General features: G+C 36.2%; 1 pseudogene; it reads left to right on the forward strand.

Annotated features, from left to right (window-relative positions):
- Nucleotides 1-5053: 5053 nt before the first annotated feature.
- LOC144368938 (2-iminobutanoate/2-iminopropanoate deaminase pseudogene) lies at nt 5054-5493 on the forward strand (annotated as a pseudogene).
- Nucleotides 5494-7303: the final 1810 nt, after the last annotated feature.

Consider the following 7303-nt stretch of genomic DNA (forward strand, 5'->3'; position numbering starts at 1 on the left):
GTCTGGAGGAAGAGGTGTGGGGATTCTCTATGGAGAATCTGTGGTATACCGTTAAAAGTCTAATTTGGGGCTTTGGGTCTATCTCATAATTGCGTGAATTTGAGCAACTTTTGTGATTTCTTTTCACAGCCTGGGCTGTGATCAAGTTCTCCATCAATGAATTGCTAATTCCAAGACCTGAAGCTTAACATTCCATAGATCTTAAAATTATCATAGAGTTGCTATTTAGGTGATTTAGAATTCAGAATTCTACATTTTTAATTTTTTCAAAGGGGGTTTCAGATTTACCTTATGTATATCTAATATGCACTAATTTAAAAAAAACTGTAAATAAATAAAAGAAAGGTTGGTAGACTAGAGGAAAGGGCACAAGGGAAGAAAGGAGGAGTGGAAAAGATGAAGCACTGGGGACTGAGTTGGAGCAAATTACAGCCTATGCTTACATAATTATGTTAAAATGAACCCGAATATTGTGTGTAACTGTAATGCATAATAAAGACTTTTACAAAAAGGGAGATTTCAAGGGCTTCTTGTATTGTCAGCTGGAATAAGGAAAAAAATACAGAAACCCCAAACCTAAGCCTTCCACTAACTGATTTGTAACACCAGTCGTCCTTTCCACTTCCATGTGATGAAGTTCAGGCTTCTTAGGATGGCCCTGAACCTGTTCTTGCCTTCTTGCCAAGAAGCAGGAACCCCTGCCTTATTTTACAATTTTCAGGCAGTTTCATGCTTGCCTTATGAGTTTGCTTGCCTTGTGATCAAAAACAATGTTTTCTGTACTTTATAAGGAGTCTGTGCAGCAAAATTATTTTAATGATTTAAGTAATGCATTTTTTTTAAAATTTTACAATTGAATGCCCAATTGAGAGCAGATGCTTTTAAATCAATTAGATGATTCTGGTTTTGAAGTTCAGAAATATTTCAAATTAGAAGAGAACACTAAAGAAAACCCTTGGGATTAACTCCCATAAGGCAGGTTCTTTCCAGTTTTTCTTCGGTGAAATAATCCTTAAATTCGATAGCAGTAATGGGTAGAACAAAGCTCAAAAGATCTTTTGAGACAACATGACACAGACTGGGCCTTTACTTCTGGAGAGCTTTTTCTTCAATAGTTCTAATAAAATAGGAAGTCTTTCTGTTACCTGGCCTATTCTTGTAGTGCCTAGGTGACCTAAATGAATTTCTACCCTTCCCTAATGTTGCTTATCTTTGAGGACAGGATAACTAAAGGCCAGAAGGTCCTCTTGAGGTAGGCTGGCTGAGACTGGTTGGATCTCAGATGACTGCCAGAATGACCATCAGACAACCTCTGGCTTCAGTATAATCCCATCCACATACTAAATAATACCAGCCCCCAGTGGCCTGTTGGTTAATAGCCCTGAGTGACAAGGAAAAAAAAAAAAAAAAAAAAAAAACCTTGGAAGAAGAAAAAAATCACTGGTGCCTGAATACATGGACAATTTCTCCCCATTCCCAGAAACACAAAAATATTTCTTCCCTTTATTAACCTATCTCTTGCCCTCATTTCTCTTACTTCATATCTGTAACCTCTTGATCATCAAGAAATGGGAATTTGATTTTTAGAGTTTAACTCCCATTTCTGTTCTTGGCCAAGAATAAAATTCTCTTTCACTGGTCAATCAGTGTTTAGTCTTTTTATTGATTCCAAGAGTGAAAATGAACCGAGATTTTGGGCTGAAAAATTTACAACATTCCCACAATCCTGCTTTGAATGAATTATTGTTAACTTAAAACATAATCTCTGATAGAGGACAGAAACTTAATGTTTCCAATATTTTCTTCTGTTTGTTTTAATGTAAGGACATTGTTCCAGAAACCTCTTCCAAGATAGACTTTGCAAGCTAGACACATTCATATACACATATCCACTTTGAAAATCCAATTGTGCTAGTGGTCATCACAGTGGTGTTGTCTGAAATCAGCCAAGGCCCACTTCTCTTTTGACCCAGAACTAGAAGATTCAACACTACTAGAAAAGTACAATTAAGAAAGTAACCACTCTGTAAAAAACTAAAAAATAGATAAGCAATAAATATCTCATAAAAGTGATTGGTATTGGTCCCAGGAAGGATTGAATATCACCCACAGTTCACATCTCTATAGAAACTTTTTCTTGTTATGGGAGTTATGCAATAATGGCTTCATTCAACAAGTAAATATGCAATCTGACTTTAACAACAACAACAAAAAAAAAAAACCAAGACCAGAGAAATCAAATAGCTTCCTTAATGTCATGCAACTGTGGGATAGCAGAGAAAAACATTGAATCCAGGTATTCTAATTTTATCTATGATATTTTTTCCTATTCATTTTGGTTAATTATTTTTTTGTTGTGTGGGTATTCATTTTGGTTTTTCAAGAAATGTATAATGTTACTATTAGTGGGATGTAAATCAATTTGGTTAACACATTTGCCTAGAAAATTTCTGGCATTTATTCAGTGTAAAAATAGTCTTGACTAGTAAGGAAGTTTATGTTATTATTATTTTTTATTTTGGTTCACCTAACCTACTCCTTTCCTTAAAAATACATGATTGCAAGAATATGTGTAAGGGCATTCCACAGCAGAAAGATCTGTGGGATAAAAAAGTATACAGACTAAATATGAATATGTGTTTTGAAACTGATGTGCTTATTAAGAAATTTCAATAAGAATGAACATGTGTCATTTACAGCACCTATGAAATTGTCATGATTTTTTTCCTTTGCCTATTGATTTATTATAAAATATTAGCAGATTTCATAATTCAAATGTACTATTAAATTCCTTAGTTATGTCTTAAATAATGAAAAGGCAATACACATCTAAAGCATGTTTCAGATCCTCCTTGCTCTATGCAGACTACAGGATCCGATCTGCGTGTTCTATTCACAGCTGCCCCATCCTCTCACTCCCTACCCTGTTGTTACATACTTTTGCTTTTGAACAGCCCCCACCTTGGACTTTTTGAGAATCTGCTCTTAGGTTACTTAGACCTACTGCAATGACTTTGCAGACCCACAGAAGGCAGAAGTGCCTCTGATTTTATTATGTTCATGTGAGCAGCCCATAGACAGTGCCTAGCTGCTTAAGAAGCATGGAAATTCAGCTCTTATCTTGGACAGCAGGCTAAGAACCTCTCTGGAATCTTTCTGAATCTCCCTGTGTGTCTTTCTTCTTCCTGTTTTTCTTTTTTCTTTCTTCCTGAGAGAACTCCCTAAATAACTAACTCTCCTGTCTAAGAATCTTTTTGGACTCTTTGCTTGTAAACAAGCACATTTGTGAGAACAAGTGCATGGAATACTGCATACATGGCATACGTTAAAGGCACCTGAGTAGCAGGCCACTCCCCTCGTGCTAAGTGTGAGAGCAGCAGATCAGTCACCCATAGGTACACTGCTCACCCAGTAGGCACAGCCCTGGGTTTAGGACTATGTGTTGCAGTCACAGGGATTGCTCCACGGCCTGCTCCTCGATTGGTTGTCCCACGGACAGTTGGCAAAGAATTGTATTGGTGGCTGCCTATAATCTGCTTACCTACTGCCTGAGAATATATACATGGTAACTACTCAATAAAATCAGACCTACTTCATCTTGGACTCCAGAGGTCTTGAAATGCGACCCTGAAGCCACACTGTCCTACTCTCCTACTCTCCTTGGACCTCCTCGCTGGATGAGAGAGAGCCCAAGCACAAATTGGTTGACAATTTAGGTTTGCTAATGTTAGATTTTCATTTTACTCCCATATTTATGTCCTATTATTGCTGAAACAAATTATCCCAAACTGAGCGATTTAAAGCCACACAAAGTTATCCTGTAATAGTTCTAGAAGTCAGAATTCTAAATTGGTTCACTTCAGCTTTGTCCTTTCTGAAGGGTCTGGAAGAAAATCTGTTTTCTCGGCTTCCCTGTGTAAGGATGACCTTAGGTCTTAGCCTAAGCAACTCCATTTTAAAAACTCCATTTTGAAACCTGCCGTCAGAAAATCAGCGTGGGGACCAACAGACCAGATGCTTTAACCCTAGAGCAAATGATGTCGCTGAAGAATCCGTTTGTAGATGTTAGGGATTGAAAGGGTGGTCAGAAACCCCCAAATTTAGTATAAAGGATGGAGCAAATAAACAGACACTGATGCCCTCATGCTAGAGAGACTGATGAGGACCTGGACTGACACCCCAACTCTTCTCATCCTTTGCCTTATCCTCTACATCTTCTTCACCACTCTCAAACTCTGCAGCCATATCTTGACCCTGGTAAGAGCCATGACTTCTCCTTATGACTCTCTCCTCAACCAGCCACCAGCTCCACTCCAGGAGAAGCCTGCCTTGGCTCCTGACCTGATCGCTGATGGACTTACAGCCTAAGCCTTGAGACTCTTGACGTGACACTTGAGCTTAGCCTGCAGAGGGAATGTCTGTCATGAGTCTGTCATGATTAAGTGTGTTTGCAATGCTTGGAACTAATCTAAAATTGTTTGCCGTGAGTTGATTATGTCTATTGCAGTGCCTAGCATTAAGGATTGTTATTTTCTCGATTAAGAACCTATAGAGTAAAATTGTATTGAGAGATTTTGAGTGAATAAAGCATTGAAAAAGGCAGAAGTGCGTGGACATTCTTTATTTCTCCTCCTCGTAAGTCGAATCTTTTGCCCATCTCGACACCCTATTCTATATCTTGTTGGAGTCCCTTCCCCCCATCTTCAGAATGAATCACTCCAACTCTGCTTCCACCATGGTTTCTCTGCTCCCTCTTTGCTTTAAAGGGGCCCTTGGAATTACACTGGGATCATGCAGAGAATCCAGGCCAATCTTTTCTTTTCAAAGTCCCCCTTAATTAAACCACAGAGTGATTTTGTGCACATGCTTTGTCTAATATGGCTATTCTAATAATAGCATTTATTGAGAAAAGTGTTTTTATTCTTTGGTGTAAAACTTTTTATAGTGTAAAAATAAATAATTTCTAGACAATGTAAAAAAATATTGCCTAAGAAACCAAAGTGAGAGGTTTCTTAGGTAGCAGGTAAAGGGGCACACAAAAGAATAACTAGTCATGTCCCTGATTAAAAACATGATCAACACAACAAAAGCCTCAGGGGCCATTGGTCTCTACAATCAAGTGTTATTTGACAGGATTGTTTACATCTCTGGCAGACAGGCATAAACCCTGTTCCAGGAGGGGCAGAAACTAAAGCAGCTCTTATGAACATGGGTGAAAAACTGAATGCCACAGGCTGTGATTTCACTAATGTGGAAAAAGCAACTGTTTTTCTGGCTGCCGTAAATGACTTTGAAACTGTCAATGAAATCTACAAACAGTGTTTCAAAAGTAATTTTCCTACTAGAGCTACTTACCAGGCTGCTGCTTTACCCAAAGGAGTGCACACTGAGGTTGAAGCAGTATCTATCCAAAGACCTCACAGCAGTGCAAATATAAGTAGGCACAGTGTTGTTCTCATCATGTCTTTAAATAACATCTTGTTTTACAACTGATGTTGGAAAAGTATACCTGTAACTAAAATATCTGAAGTTATCATGGAAATACCATATCATAGAGATATTTGACATGAATGACTACTAAATAATGTTACTGATACTATGAATTATAGTTATGTACTGAATGTGAGAGAAGAGGCACTCATTATATAGTTGCTCAAATAAATTTAAAAAAGAGGGATAATAACACATGGGGAAAATGAGATATTATTCCCGAAAAACAAAATAAAGATCAAACCTAATTCTATTAATCCTATTAATTTAAAGATGTGAAATATTTAGTTCTAATATTAGATATGTGGTTATGCATTTAATTGGATAAAATAAATATTCAATTTTGAATGATAGAAGTAAAAGAGAAGAACATGGATTAACATGTTATATAGATAATATTTTTCTAATGGAAATAAAAAAACATATAGTTTTCAAAACCAAACAAAAGAAAGAAAGAAAACCAAAATGAGTAAGAAACTCTCAAAAACTGCTTCTGAAAATTATATAAGTATATAAATGAAATAAAGTTTTCACAAAAATTTTGTTTTCTTTTTCTATAAAAGTTTTTCTTTCTCCATGTGTTAATTCTAGATAAATATTTTACATATCATTTACATGATGATTTTTAAAATAACATAACATTGCACAGATTATCATATTTTTTTCTTTTTAAAGATCTACTTCATGCCCATTTTTCTGGATTTTATGTCCTTTTCTTCCTGAGTATATTTTATATGAAAAATGTATTTGTTGGTATACCTTTAAAAGTACTAGCTCTTAGACTTCTACTTCTCTTTTTTTATTTATATTTTTTTCTCTCTTAAATATCTTTAATACAATGTGTTTAGGCTGTTTATTTTGTTTTTTAGAATTGAATATTTAGCTAATAGTTTCTGTTAAAGGACAAAGACTTCATTATCTAAAACCAGATCATTAATTTCACAAGGTTCTTTAATATTTCTTTACATTTAACAACATTTAACATAGTCTACATTATTTGTAATAGCTGCAAAATTTTATAGATATGTTATAATGAAACCAATTCCTTACTGTTGGACATTAAGATATTATCCAAGTTTCCTGTATCGGAAAAATACTGTGATAAACAAACCTATTGTTATCTATTGATCCATTCATCTCTATAATTTTATTTAAATTTCCTTAGAGAAACTTGGCTAAAGTCTAGAGTGAGAAATTCCCCAGGTGTCAGGGACAGACCCCTTTTCTTTTCTAAGCCCAAAGAGGATACCAAAGATTTCATTTCCCTTTGAATGAGCTTCTGATGAGCTCCCTACTTCCAGTCCAGCCACAGAACTCAACAAATATTCCTTGGGGAACACTAATATTTGAAGCCCCTCAGATTTCCAAAGTCCTACACCAACCTCATGTGATGTCCATTTTCAATTTCCCAGCAGGGTTAAAGTGTTACCCTTTTCTCTGAAGAATTAGCAGATGCCCCAGGGAAGACCTGGTGAGCAACTACCATCTCTTCTCAGAAAGATACCTCCCCCCTCAAATTTTAGTTCATCTCTTTCTTGTTACTTATTCTTTCAAATAACATTCAAGGAACATCTGTGTGCCAGAGCCTCAGCAGGATCTATGAATATGGAATATAGTTTCTTCCTCTTAAAACACTCAAAGACAAGGACTTAATTCACTACCCTATCACATCATATACGGAGAGATCCAGATGTGGGTTCAACAGACTTGGACTAAGCACAAATAAGAAATTTGCAGATGTAAGTATTCACATTTGCATCTACACTGTTTCTGTAAAAGCCTATAAATAATTGAGACAGAAGTGTCTGGGGGC

The sequence above is a fragment of the Ictidomys tridecemlineatus genome, chromosome 12 (assembly GCF_052094955.1).
Source record: "Ictidomys tridecemlineatus isolate mIctTri1 chromosome 12, mIctTri1.hap1, whole genome shotgun sequence".
Lineage (NCBI taxonomy): Eukaryota > Metazoa > Chordata > Mammalia > Rodentia > Sciuridae > Ictidomys > Ictidomys tridecemlineatus.